The sequence below is a fragment of the Lissotriton vulgaris genome, chromosome 2_1 (assembly GCF_964263255.1).
Source record: "Lissotriton vulgaris chromosome 2_1, aLisVul1.2, whole genome shotgun sequence".
In the NCBI taxonomy this organism is placed as follows: domain Eukaryota; kingdom Metazoa; phylum Chordata; class Amphibia; order Caudata; family Salamandridae; genus Lissotriton; species Lissotriton vulgaris.
Genome location: NC_141687.1, coordinates 1,755,311,491 through 1,755,326,901, shown reverse-complemented (window position 1 = coordinate 1,755,326,901; position 15,411 = coordinate 1,755,311,491). Strand labels below are relative to the sequence as shown.

Below are 15,411 nucleotides of genomic sequence, written 5' to 3'. Positions count from 1 at the left end.
ATCACATGCTTCAGCCATTAATCTGTGTAGATCTCCTCCTTATATTTTATTAATTTAATAATTGTTATCAGTCTTCTGTGTTCATTATATATTACCCCAGTTTTACGAACCACGCCACCTCTACTTCCATCTACATAACGCTATTTTCATCTTTATATGCCAAATGATACAACATCGAAATTATGTTAATTCTATAATCAATTTGTGCAAGTTGTTTTTACTCAGATTTTAAAAGTGTTCTCTAGATTGTTCGTTCTCCATGGCCAACACCTATGCTGGATTTTAGTAGCAGCATCAGTCTTAAAAAAAATAAGTGGGGCCAGATGAGGTTGGCAGCAGAAAAGAACATGGAAGATGCAAGGAAACCAGGGACTCCTGACATATGATTGGCTTAGTGTTAGCTCCAATTGCCTTCAAGAACCACTAATCGCTATGAGGGGCTGTCTTATGTCTTGTAGACTAATTCACTATGGAAAAGAGGACTCAGAAATGAAATCAAATGAAATTAAAACGGACTTGGTAGTAAGCAAATCAAAAGCTAACTTATTAAAAAGGTGAGGGAAGGAGAAGAGTAGGTCGTCCCTGACTGCATCCTCCCAAATGTATGTTTTATAAACAGACAGGAATCAGGGCATCAAGGGGTAGCAATAAAGATATTATATTAGTACAGGATATGTCCTATATATGGGTTTCATAAGAAAATGTAAGGGAAATCCTCACACACTAATGTAGGTGGCATGCTTCATCATTTTGTTTGCCACATGTGTCTGGAATTCTTACATGAATGAATGGGGTGCCCAATTTTTCTTGTTTTTTGAAGTTGTGTAGGGGACCCAAAACGTGAAGTTAACAATGCCCATAGGTACTGCTAATCATTATTTATTTTTGGAATCAAGAGGGATGTTTAATAACGTTTTGGAGGCTGTTGGGGATAATTATTGGTCCTGCATCTCCATGGTCAACATTTTTCAACTGTATTATTGTCCACGTCTGGGTTTTCTGGCTTTTTTTAAGACCTCGATCCGTAGCATAAGAATTATTGACCAGTTATATTTCAGTTAAAGGCATGACCATGCATACTATCTACACACACTCATTCATTCATGCATTGTGTGTTGTAATACTCCTTTTTGTGGATGAGTGTTCTGTAAGGAAAATCGTGTAGGGATAGATATACAATATGAGACACACATATACAAGAGAGAAAACAATTGGTAGTGAAGTGATAACATCAGTTCACTCTATGTACATGTTTTGTGCCAAAAAGCATGTATTTATTTATTTTATTTATTTATTTTAAAGGTTTTATATAGCGCTGGCTAGACCCGGAGGTATCAGAGCATAGTTACAGGTTAAATCGTTACAAAGGTTACACAGTTATTAGAGCATGGCAACACAGTTACTTGTAAGGTCGAGATAAACAATAAGCACAAATACGTAAGGGGAAAAGCAGGCAAGGGGAGAGATTCAGGGGAGGAGGGTAGGAGCAGGGGAAGTAAACAGAAATGAAGGCGGGAAAGAGGAGGGGAGGGTGAGAGACACCGCATAGCAATTGGTCAGGAACCTAACCAGCAAAGGCAGCATATTTTCCCTAAATCGGGTCAGTATAAACCTATGCTGGGCATTTTGAACTATACTTTATATAGGTTTCTATGCCCTCCTGAGCAGACATCATACTATAAGCAAGAAAAGATTGTTTTGCTCTTTCCACTTCCCATCGTTCCCTCCTGGCCTTATTCTGGGCACAGAGTTTCAGCTTACCATTGGCTAGCAATCTACAGAATCTAGTTTATTAAAAAGATCCGCTAAGCTAAACTCATCACATAGGGATTTAACACAGCTCACCGTTCGGACCATAATGATATTGTGGTATAGCCCACTTACACCCTTCAATCTCGCCCATGACCCTGTCAAATGAAGAAAACAGCAACGGGCCTTGACTCGGACTCAGTAAGGCTGAGTCAAATATTTATAGAACAAAACAATTGCCAATACTGAGAAAGACTCCTACAAATTCTTTCACAACAACCTTATGAACAAAACATACAAGTCTGCTTTTTAAATTGCATCATCTAATGATTTATTCAACTTTTTTTGCCTTCATTATTTTTTGCAAAAAACGTGATTTCTTGTACATAGTAATTCATACAAAATATATACAAAACAGATTATATACAAAGAAAATATATACATAACATTTACAACTGACACACTCACACAATTGTCCTATCTCACACCTTCGGCCAACACCATCCAAACCTCTTTCAAACTTCAAACACCCATACTACATAAAGGTCTCAGTGTAAACACAAAAAAAGACTGAAACAAAATATCAAGACAAAGCAATTTTGCAAGTTTATATATCTTTCAATTTGAACGAAACTCTGGATTTGCTCTTCTATATTACAAACTCATTCTATGTGACCTGGGACCAGGTCGACACGTTTCGAACCTGAGAATTAATGGGGTTCTCCTCAGGACCAAAAAGACTCTACAAAAAACAAGACAAAACAAAACTTTAGGTTTCTACTCATCTAAACCTGTGGCCAACAATACCAGTGCCCCTCCGTTTTGCCTTCCCTACCTTGAATCTTCAGGGTAACTAACCTCTTCGTAGCTATAGTGTGTCAGTATCTGAAACCATACAGACAACAGTGAGACCAGAGCAGACATATATCACACATCACAACACATTATTAGTAACAGTCTATATGCAAAGAACTTACCCCCAGCTTGCTAGTGTCATGTCTGGGTGGGCAACAGGATCCCCTGTGAATTTCAAAAGATGCGGCGAGTGAACACTTATCCCTTCAAAAATGTAATCCAGAAAGCCCCTTCCTACGCTGGCTCCAACTTACCAGGACGTATCCTACTGCCTCCACGCTGTGGAATTAACTTTATATATTCCTTTGGTATGGACGCTCAAAAGCTGTGGAGAGGAGATCGGGAGAGTGTTAGAGCACACTCCGTTTCTCCCGTTTTATATAATGCACGCACGCGCCGAAAACAATGATTTCTTAAGTCCACACTAGTGGTGGGGCGTACCGATCATTCAAACGTGGTTTCTAAACCGTCACGGTCTCTGGCTTCATGCGGTTCGGGGGCGCACAGTATCCCTGCATGTTGTTCGTCCAATCACCCTCTTACTTAAATCCATGTGGGCAAACTCGCTGCTAGGTGGCTTGGAAGTCGTATTTTATTCACTTTATTGAAGCCGCTGTTGTTTATAGCGATGTGCCTCCAAAAGAATTGCCTTCCCACTGCACGGCAAGTGAGCGGAATAGCCGCTAAACGGCTTGGGAGTTGTAGTTTTACTCCCCACCCCTGTTGGAACCGCTGTCCTTGATGACGGTATGACTGCAAAGACTTGCATAATGTACTCAATTCGCGAAGTTGGTATGAGGGAGAATTTGTCCAATCATTTTCTAGCTGGTAGTAATGATAGTGGACTCATTACTGCTTGTCTAGGGCGGTGAATTGTCATTTGACTATTTAAGCTTTATTAAGACGGCTGATCCTTACAGTTCCTTTGACGTGAGACCAAACGTGCGTGAACATGCTTGCTCAGCAAACTTCATTGAGAAAACTGATCCTTCCATTTCTTTTGACGCGAAATTCAAAATACGTGAACATGCTTATTCAGTAATTTCAATCCCAGTGTATGAAAGCCTTAGCCTAAGACCTCATATAAAATCCTTCTTTACCCAGTGTTGTTGGCGCTAAGCAGTGCTGCCCAGATGTCATGTCCTCGTATTCGGGGCAGGAGTTGGAAAATGAACTAGCCCTCATTCATGGTTTGAACATTATCATACATTAGCCTTTAAGATTTCTGAGACTTCATTTAGGCCACTGATCGCTGTGTTAAACTTCATAATTAACGATGCTTCATGTTGGCTCAATTTTGTCTCTAAATCTCCTCCACGTGTGTCTTTCTCAATTTTTGACAACACCGTCCATCTTAAATCTGTTTCTTTATGTTTTTTAGTTGCCCAATGATTGACCAATGTTGCATTTGCCACTGTTCTTCGTATCCGTGACTTATGCTGGGTAATCCTCAGTCGAACTTCTTGGCTAGTCTTTCCTATATATAACTTGGGACATGGGCAGAGAATGCCATAAACTACATTCCTCGTTTTACAATTTGTAAAATTTTTATGCTTCCAATGAGTCCCTTCAAATGCAAATACTGAATCCACCATGGTCTGATCTCAGCAAGTGCAGGTTCCACACTTGTGGTGTCCTACTACTGGTGCAAGCCCCAACATGCTCCTTAGGTTGCCTCCTTGTTCACTAGGTAGGGCTGCTCTGACAATGTGGTTTGCCACACTTTTATCTTTCTTGAACGCAAATAATGGTGGAGCTGCAAAATCGTTGTGTAAATCTTTAAGTAGATGCCAATTTGTGGTGATCATTTTCTTCAGTTGATGGGCATTCGCACAAAACGTTGTCACACACACTACTCTATTGAGCTCAGGTTTCAATTTCTTTTCCAACAAGGTCTCCCTTGGAACCCACCAGGCTCGTTTTACGGAATGTTTCAATAGTTTTTTCGGATACCCTCTCTCCATTAACCGCTCCATGAGTTTATTTGCATGAGCAAAATATTCATCCTTACAAGAACAGTTCCTCCGAATCCTAAGGAATTGCCCGAAAGGTAAATTCTGCTTCAAACTTCTGGGGTGATTGCTGGTATAATGGAGGACTTTATTCCTATCCGTTGATTTGCGGAACAATGTGGTTTCTAACCCTCCCTCTGAGGCATAAACTTTAACATCCAAGAACGTCATTACTTTGTCTGAAGCAGCGAAACTGAACTTAATATCCCGGGTTCTTGAATTCAGCCATGAAACAAACTCATTTAACTGCTCCTGTGGTCCAGTCCATATAAGAAAAACATCGTCAATGTATTGCATGTACTTTGAAATGCAATTGGCATGAGGGTTGTCATTAAACACAAATTTTTCTTCATAAAGTCCCATAAATAGAATCGCCAACTCTGGAGCAAAGGGGCAGCCCATGGCCACCCCCTTTGTTTGGTAGAAAAATTCTGAGTCGAATGAAAAATAATTTCTCTGTAAAGCAAATTTCGCGAGTTCCATAATGAAACCTGTAGGTACTCTCATTGATTGTTCCCTAGTCTCCAGAAAAAATTCCAACGTTTCCAATGCATGTTCCTGAGGGATTTGGGTGTAGAGGGAGACTACATCCATTGTAACTAACAACTGTTTAGTTCCATCAAACTGTACAGATGTTATTCTATTCAGAAATGCTGTGGTATCCTTTAAATGAGCAGGAACCTTCTCAATAAATGGTTTGAGGAAGAAATCGATATAATTTGCCACTGGTTCAATCAAAGATTCGCATCACGACACTGTAGGTCGTCCAGGCGGGTTGATCTCATTCTTATGCATCTTTGAAGAAATATAAATCCAATACTATATAATGTTGGCGTTATGTATACAATATATGTGTTAGCATGATGTACCTATCCATTCTTTTGCTATATATTTAATACTGGCCTAATGTGTCAAACCAATATGCAGTTAAAGCTTATTATTCATGTGCTGCAACCCACTGAGCTATTTTTGTAATGTGCAAGCTTCAGTGGTATAGAATTGTTCCTATAATGTGGAAGTTTTTATCTTATTCTTGCCTTCTCAGTAAGAAACCTGTTGTGGTACATTGCTTTCTCTTGGGTAGGTTTCCAATATTGATATTTCTGTATACTTTGCTATAAGAGAGAGAAGCTTGTGAATGGCAGGGAGACTTTTGATGCAGGCACTTGCTCTGCAGCTCCACTCCGCTCTTGGTACAGTTTTCCCTCCTCCCTTGGCCCTGCTTTGGGCAGACAGGATCTTAATATTTGAGCTACTAAGAGCAGCTGAAAGTATACTGTCTTTCCTTTCTCCTGAGACCCAAGGTTGCATCTGGCTTTGGGCTGTGATAAGCACATTCCTGAAGACTCCGTGCTTGTACTCCCAAGACACCGAGACGAAAGGGAGTCACACTTCCTGACCTCCCCAGTAATGAATAGCTAAGCTTTGAACTAATCATGTGTGCCATATATGGTCCTTCCTTCACTCTGAACCAAATTGTAACTTTCCATGTGTGGGGATTTCATGTGTTCACTGAAAGTATATCTGTCTGGTGTTGACTGTAAGCCAGCAGTCTTCTCCACGCACCTCAAGGGGTGAGGATGAGAGAGGCTCCTCTGCGCAGAGTACTTTGTATAATAAATGATTGACCCACATTATTGGGAATTGGTATTGGAGGGCTATTGGTAAGTATAGCTCCATATGGTATTATTTATTTTCGGTACTTCATTTTAGGGAGAACATAAAAGACAGGTGTCCTAGGGTTCTTATTTTGTAGGAAAAGAAATTCTTTTGGCCCCAAAATTCCCAGGTCGAGTCTTTTTTGAATGATGTTAAAAAGTTCACTTTGTAGTTCACTTGTAGGATTCTTTATGATCCGTCTGTAACAGTTTGTATCATCCAATTGTCGCAACACCTCATTTTTATACCGGTTGATGTCCCAGACTACCACCGCCCCACCTTTATCTGCCTGCTTGATCACCAATGACTTATCATTCTTTAAAGACAGTAGAGCATCTTTTTCACTCTTAGGAAGATTGTAGTTCACATATTGCCTTTTATTTGCCATTGCTGTTATTCCTGAGAGGATTGTTCTTTCAAATGTTATGACCTCTTTAGGAATTTTATAGCTCGATGGACAGAAAGCTGATTTCTTCCTAAGTCCAGTTACTTCCGTATTACTAGTATCTGGTGTATCTTTAAAGAAAGTTTTTAGGTGAATCTTGCGGCAGAGCTCCATCGCTTCAAGTTTCATTTTAACGAAATTCGTAGGTCTTGACGGTACAAAAGTAAGTCCTTTTTCTAATATTGCGACTTCCGCTGTTGATAATACCCTATTTGATAAGTTAAACAATGGGGATAGTTTTAGCTTTTGCAATATTGACGACGAGTCGTCATCTGCCAGGGGTGTAAATTGAAGCGCGTCAAATAAACGCATTTCTTTTTCAGATCATTCCAGGTCTCAACATTGTCTATGGTAATCGGGGGGACACCTACAAGAGCAACCAATAAGGTACACAATCGGGTGACAGATCGAAGGTTCAGAGGGGGGATGGACTATTTCCCATTTCCTCCTGCTGCTTATTCATTGGTACATATTTATTGGTTGTGTCAATATTTACAGCCATAAAGTGATTCTTAATGCCTAAACTTAAATTAGTTGTCCCCCTCTTAAGTCTCACAGCTGCTTTCCCCCCTCGCTTCACCTTTTGGCCTATTTGGTTTGCTACAACATAGTTACACACAGTTCCCTTCGTAATCTAGTCCAGGGCTTCACTACAAGACAACAAAATAGTGTTCTTATATGCAACAAACATACAAACAATACTGAACGCTAACACCACAATTTCATATTTAGATGTTTATGTTTTTTATTAAATTAATTTTTAAATAAATCACCCCATTCTGTGTTTTGGTGACTTGGCATTGTAGAGCTAGAAATAATTGACTTGTAACGAGACGCAGAAGTACCTTTTAAAATGGCTCCCATTATGCAACACATGGATATTCTCCATGATGAAGGGCAGGTACTTCGTGAGAGCTGCCATGGATCAGTTCTTTCCTATTAGTACACATAGCCACCTTGAAATAATGTTTTTTTAAGTCTTTTTTGTTAAAAGAGTGAGATAATTTGGCTGAAAAGGACATTTCCATGTTGATACACCCACCTGTCTACTAGGTTTACTTTATTTTTATTTTATAGGAGCACATTATTATGACTTAAAGACAACTGTCTCTGTCAGCTTCAACAGATGTTTTTGGACACCTTGTGAGTCTCAAAGAATCAGGCCTTTTCTCTCCTAAATCCGCAGTATCCCTGGCCAGCTCTGCATTGACCCATGAAGGACACAGCTTGTTAATGTGTTATGAGGCAGAGGCCAATACGATTTTCCCTTTCTGCCCTGCACCTTAGCTTTTGGACTGCTGGTGGACTTTCTGCTGTGGCAATCCTTGGCTAAAAACAGGAAACATGCTATCCATTTCCAATAACTATTGTGAAAATGATTAATTAAAAAGGGTAACTTAAATTGCCTCATGATTTAAGTAAACAGGAAATCGAAGCCCAGGGAAACGTGATGCACTCGTTGCCAGCTAGCCAGCACAGCTGCAATACCTTGCCTGAGTAAACAATAAATTCATTCTTTTCTGAGCTCCATATTCCATTATATCTCTATTGCCGCCCTTTCACAACACCATGAACGATAATAACGTGAATGTGTGACTTATAATGGCTGAAAAAGATTTCAACTTCCAATCAGCGGGGTGCATGTTGTGAATGTATTCAACAAAACCGAACAGCAAATTCTTGGAGGGGAATATAAAACGCTTCTGTCACCCATAAAGGTGCACCAGTACTGGGGAGGGGAGGGGAGGGACAAAGCAACAGGTATGCTTTTTGGTGGCACAAATTGTTGAAAAGGCCCTCCGTGAACGTTTTTATAATGTAATACTGTTGACTCCTAAAATTACCCGAATGAGAGATATCTCTCAACTAGGAGGCTTCAGCAAAATAAACTTCAGGGTGTGCTCAAAATTACATGAGATTAGCCTAACATTAAGCGTCGGATTAGTGGAGGCAAAATATTATAATTAATTTGTGCAAAAAAATAAATAGCACTTTCAGATTCTTGTCAATTATGCATAGAGTGCTGTGTGCTGTAGAGTGCTGTGTGCTGAAGAGTGCTGTGTGCTGAAGAGTGCTGTGTGCTGTGGAGTGCTGTGTGCTGTAGAGTGCTGTGTGCTGAAGAGTGCTGTGTGCTGTAGAGTGCTGTGTCCTGTAGAGTGCTGTGTGCTGTAGAGTGGGGTGTACTGTAGAGTGCTGTGTGCTGAGAGTGCAGAGTGCAGACTCAGAGTGCAGATTCAGAGTGCAGAGTGCAGATTCAGAGTGCAGATTCTGAGTGCAGATTCAGAGTGCAGATTCAGAGTGCAGAGTGCAGATTGTGAGTGCAGAGTGCAGATTGTGAGTGCAGAGTGCAGATTAAGAGTGCAGAGTGCAGATTGTGAGTGCAGAGTGCAGATTGTGAGTGCAGATTGAGAGTGCAGAGTGCAGATTGAGAGTGCAGATTGTGAGTGCAGAGTGCAGATTGTGAGTGCAGAGTGAGAGTGCAGAGTGCAGAGTGAGAGTGCAGAGTGCAGAGTGAGAGTGCAGGGTGCATATTGAGAGTGCAGAGTGCAGATTGAGAGTGCAGTTTGAGAGTGCAGATTGAGAGTGCAGATTGAGAGTGCAGATTGAGAGTACAGAGTGCAGATTGTGAGTGCAGAGTGCAGATTGTGAGTGCAGAGTGCAGATTGTGAGTGCCGAGTGCAGATGCAGAGTGCAGATTCAGAGTGCAGATTGAGAGCGCAGAGTGCAGATTGAGAGTGCAGAGTGCAGATTGTGAGTGCAGAGTGCAGAGTGAGAGTGCAAAGTGAGAGTGCAGATTGAGAGTGCAGATTGTGAGTGCAGAGTGCAGTTTGTGAGTGCAGAGTGCAGATTGTGAGTGCAGAGTGCAGATTGAGAGTGCAGAGTGCAGATTGAGAGTGCAGAGTGCATATTGTGAGTGCAGAGTGCAGATTGTGAGTGCAGAGTGCAGATTGTGAGTGCAGAGTGCAGAGGGAGAGTGCAGAGTGCAGATTGTGAGTGCAGAGTGCAGATTGTGAGTGCAGAGTGCAGATTGTGAGTGCAGAGTGCATATTGAGAGTGCATAGTGCATAGTGAGAGTGCAAAGTGCATTTTGAGAGTGCAGAGTGCAGATTGAGAGTGCAGATTGAGAGTGCAGATTGTGAGTGCAGAGTGCAGAGTGCAGATTTTGAGTGCAGAGTGCAGAGTGCAGATTCAGAGTGCAGAGTGTGAGTGAAGAGTGCATTTGTGAGTGCAGAGTGCAGATTCAGAGGGCAGAGTGTGAGTGCAGAGTGCAGATTCAGAGTGCAGATTCAGAGCGCAGAGTGTGAGTGAAGAGTGGATTGTGAGTGCAGAGTGCAGATTCAGAGTGCAGAGTGTGAGTGAAGAGTGCATTTGTGAGTGCAGAGTGCAGATTCAGAGTGCAGAGTGCAGATTGTGAGTGCAGAGTGCAGACTGTGAGTGCAGAGTGCAGATTGAGAGTGCAGAGTGCAGATTGTGAGTGCAGATTGAGAGTGCAGAGTGCAGATTGAGAGTGCAGATTGTGAGTGCAGAGTGCAGATTGTGAGTGCAGAGTGAGAGTGCAGAGTGCAGAGTGAGAGTGCAGAGTGCAGAGTGCAGAGTGAGAGTGCAGGGTGCATATTGAGAGTGCAGTTTGAGAGTGCAGATTGAGAGTGCAGATTGAGAGTGCAGATTGAGAGTACAGAGTGCAGATTGTGAGTGCAGAGTGCAGATTGTGAGTGCAGAGTGCAGATTGTGAGTGCCGAGTGCAGATTCAGAGTGCAGATTCAGAGTGCAGATTGAGAGCGCAGAGTGCAGATTGAGAGTGCAGAGTGCAGATTGTGAGTGCAGAGTGCAGATTGTGAGTGCAGAGTGCAGAGTGCAGAGTGAGAGTGCAGAGTGCAAAGTGAGAGTGCAGATTGAGAGTGCAGATTGTGAGTGCAGAGTGCAGTTTGTGAGTGCAGAGTGCAGATTGTGAGTGCAGAGTGCAGATTGAGAGTGCAGAGTGCAGATTGAGAGTGCAGAGTGCATATTGTGAGTGCAGATTGTGAGTGCAGAGTGCAGATTGTGAGTGCAGAGTGCATATTGAGAGTGCAGAGTGCAGAGGGAGAGTGCAGAGTGCAGATTGAGAGTGCAGAGTGCAGATTGTGAGTGCAGAGTGCAGATTGTGAGTGCAGAGTGCATATTGAGAGTGCAGAGTGCATAGTGAGAGTGCAAAGTGCATTTTGAGAGTGCAGAGTGCAGATTGAGAGTGCAGATTGTGAGTGCAGAGTGCAGAGTGCAGAGTGCAGATTTTGAGTGCAGAGTGCAGAGTGCAGATTCAGAGTGCAGAGTGTGAGTGAAGAGTGCATTTGTGAGTGCAGAGTGCAGATTCAGAGGGCAGAGTGTGAGTGCAGAGTGCAGATTCAGAGTGCAGATTCAGAGTGAAGAGTGTGAGTGAAGAGTGGATTGTGAGTGCAGAGTGCAGATTCAGAGTGCAGAGTGTGAGTGAAGAGTGCATTTGAGAGTGCAGACTGCAGATTCAGAGTGTGAGTGAAGAGTGCATTTGTGAGTGCAGATTGCAGAATCAGAGTGCAGATTGTGAGTGCAGAGTTCAGAGTGCAGGGTGCAGATTTAGAGTGCAGAGCGCAGATTCAGAGTGCAGATTTAGAGTGCAGAGTTCAGAGTGCAGGGTGCAGATTCAGAGTGCAGATTTAGAGTGACTGAGTGCAGAGTGAGTGTAAAGTGACAGTGAGTGCAGAGTGACTGCAGAGACAGTGTGTAAGGGTGCAGGGTGCACATTGTGTTAGTGTGCAGAATGAGTGTGCAGGATAAACAGTGTGTGACTATGCAGGGTGACATTGGGAGTGTGTGGGTGAGCAGTGTGTGAATGTGTGGGGGCAGTGTGTGAGTGTGCAGAAAACACCACATACACCACACACACATACCACACACACACACACACCATACACACACCACACACACATACACCACACACACATAACACACACACAAACCACACACCTCACTCTCTCAACACCACACACTTGTCACGACTCACCACAACACACTCTTCACCACACACTCACCCCCCCAGGCTCACCCCCACAGACTCACCACTACACACTCACCACTACACAGAAAACAACACACACAACAACACACCCCCAGCCGTCAATGAATGCTTTCACCAGGCACAAACACCAACAACCATCAATGTACACTTTCACCAAAAACAAACACGACCATGCATCAGTGCCGCTAAACACTCATGCACACAACAAACAATGTCAGTGCAACTTTCACTAAACAGACACACACACACACACCAACAGCTGACAGTGCACCAGCCACTCTTTCATTTGGCACAATCATCAATAGCTGTCAGTGCACCCTTTCACCAACCACACGCATTACCATCCAGTTCTGTACGCTTGACAGCCACACTCACTAACAGCTCTTACTGCACGCTACCACCAGTCATACACACCTCAAGCCACCACTACACGCTTCCACCAAACACACACACCAACAGCCATCACTGCACAATTCCTACAGGCACACACACCCACCACACATCAATGCACACATCAATTGATAACGCATCCACCAATTAATATTGTACCTATCGCACTATGCTGCACTTTAACTTTTAAAGATATTGCGTTAAAGTGCAGCATGCCACCATTGATAACATTCCAATCCAACACACATATCTCCAACACACACCACATGTTTCCACTCCAAAACACATGCCTAAAACACATTGCCATTTACAACGCCATTATCTCTAACTCAAACAAACCCGAGCCCTAATGCATTCCTAATGCTTGTTCAATATTACTACGGCCGACGGAGAGAAATGACACCGGACGGTCTTGTGGGCCCTAGTCATGGCAGAGGCACTGCAGGAGCAGATGATTGTAACAAGAGGTCCAGCCGGGATAGTTGAGGTGACCAGCATGCTGCCTCTCGCACCACCGCGGCATCTTCGAGGTCACCTGGGAAGCGGCAGAGAGCAGTCAAGAAAGCCATTAATTAGGTAAAGCTTTTGTTTCCGTTTGTCTCTGCAGAAGAAACTAAAGCGGAATACAAAAATAGGGGAAATGGAGTCTTCACCTCGGCTACATTCAGTACCCAGCGAACGATGGGTGCTCTCAAGTGCGCCCCACCCCCCTTCCCCAGCATTGCAGTCATGTTATTTTCTTTACTCGAGGTGAAAAAGTGGCAGGCACACTGCGCTGGTTTTCAAAACAGGTAATCTGACCAGGCCTGCCAAGTGTCACTCATCAGGCATGACACTAGCGGATTTCAGTGTGGTAATCCGCATTACCGCACTGAAATGCATTGTCACGCATATCTCTGTGTGTCAGCTGTCACTAAAATTGTGTCAGCTGTCACTAAAATCGCTGATAAAAATGTGTCTGTGGCAGCGCGCCGCCCGTGGCTTCCCCTTGCTGCAGCAGGCTTGGGCTCGCAGTAGAGCTATGTTTGCTGACAGCGCTTACTCAACTGCTATAATGTATCGTGTGCTTCCAATCCTTACGGCTCTCACTACCAGCATGACGCCATTAGGAGGAGACGTCACATCCTGCTGCCAGAGCGCGCGCGGTGAGTTTATTTCACGTTCTAAAAAGCAGTTTGCGGTGCATATAATAGTCATGGCTCCGGACGGAGTGTTCACAGCCCTGTTTTCTACAGCACACACTGGCTGGGGCCACCGCCTCTCATCACTGTAGTTAATACAAGTTCACCCCAGCTTTATTCAATATTACGACAGCCGACGGCGAGAAATGACACCGGACGGACTTGTGGGCCCTAGTCATGGCAGAGGCACTGCAGGAGCAGATGATTGTAACAAGAGGTCCGGCCGGGGTAGTTGAAGTGACGAGCATGCTGCCTCTCGCACCACCGCGGCATCTCCGAGGTCACCTGGGAAGCGGCAGAGAGCAGTCAAGAAAGCCATTAATTAGGTAAAGCTTTTGCTTCCGTTTGTCTAAGTAGAAGAAACTAAAGCGGAACACAAAAATAGGGGAAATGAAGTCTGCACCTCGGCTACATTCAGTACCCAGCGAACGATGGGTGCTCTCAAGTGAGCTCCCCCCCTCCCAACCCCATTCCCCAGCGTTGCAGTCATGTTATTTTCTTTACTCGAGGTGAAAAAGTGGCAGGCACACTGCGCTGGTTTTCAAAACAGGTAATTTGACCCTACTACAATAACTGACTGCTGAAATTTACAGAAACGTTCTTTTGTTTGTAGTGGTGCAGCGTGCACTGACAATGAGAGGGGTGCAGATATGAGTCAGTGTTTTTTTTTTTTTAACAGTACGATCCGTTTAGCAGGGCAGTAGGTGCTTCAGGTTCTCAGTCCTGTCAAGTATCACGCATCAAACGTGTCGCAAACACATATAAGTGTGGTGTACCCGCATCACCGCACTGAAATGCATTGCCACGCATTTGTGCCACTAACCGGCACTCTGATGACAGCGCTGAAACGGCGCCTCTGACACTTGTGTGCTGTGCGCCCAGCCCGATGCCAATGCCCTCACCCCTGAGTCCAATGTTTTTTTAAATTTGTTTTTAATGTTATACTTTAAAAAAGCGTTTTCCCCCGACTTTGGTAGAGCCAATAGGCCTCAAAGACGAGACCTATTGGATTTGATTGACTCCCAGAGGGGATATAGGGGACCCAGTGAGCAAAATCAATTTATTTTTTCCGCCCTGTAACACTACTGAGGGCTGAGATGAGAATGTTGTTCGGGCCTCGCATCCTGTTAGTGCCGGCTCCGGCTCCGGCAGAGAGCAGTCAAGAAAGCCATTAATTAGGTAAAGCTTTTGTTTCCGTTTGTCTCTGCAGAAGAAACTAAAGCGGAATACAAAAATAGGGGAAATGGAGTCTTCACCTCGGCTACATTCAGTACCCAGCGAACGATGGGTGCTCTCAAGTGCGCCCCACCCCCCTTCCCCAGCATTGCAGTCATGTTATTTTCAAAATCAATTTATTTTTTCCGCCCTGTAACACTACTGAGGGCTGAGATGAGAATGTTGTTCGGGCCTCGCATCCTGTTAGTGCCGGCTCCCACGTGGGACAGAGAGGCCCTGGAGTCCACACTGTGATGGTCTGCAACTGCGCTGGCATCATTAATAGCCAGGGAGGAGTATGGGGGCCCAGTCGGCAAAGCAGGGCTATGGCAATCGGTTGTTAATTGACTTTTCCTTCGATCCTGCTGGCAACACATCAGTGTGTCCAGTCAGGTTCTGGCAGCGCAGCTCTGATGTTTTCCTGCCTCAGCCTGTGCCCCTGCCCAACCCAGGTGTGTCTACCTTATGTGCACAGAACTTTAATAAAATACTGCCTCTGAAATACTTAATGCCATGGTTACACATTCGTTTAACAGTATGATCAGATTACAAGTGCTCTTCAATTTCTGGTCCTTTGCGGCAGTTTTTAAACCCTTGTTAGAGTTTCTTGTTGCTCAAATGGGTGTAATTTCTAATATGTATATGTTTCCCTCGTCTTCGCTGATGAATTTTGCTCACACGAAAGTGTCACTCATAGTCATTGAAATGTCACTCATAATTACACTAAAATTATGTAAATGTCACACATAGCAATCTGAAACCTTGGCAGATATGGGTTCTGGTGCTTTCCATCAGTTTTGATGTGTTCTTAGAGTTTCTTGTTACTCAGATTTTGCGTAACTGCTGATATTATGCATGACTTTCAAGTCTTCAATT

The 15,411-nt window shown here is 43.7% G+C and overlaps 1 protein-coding gene across 1 annotated transcript in view; it reads left to right on the top strand.

The window, feature by feature from the left end:
- Nucleotides 1-15,411, top strand: part of LOC147733239 (malignant fibrous histiocytoma-amplified sequence 1 homolog) — a 196,805-nt gene that overhangs the window by 67,930 nt on the left and 113,464 nt on the right. The window lies entirely within an intron of this gene.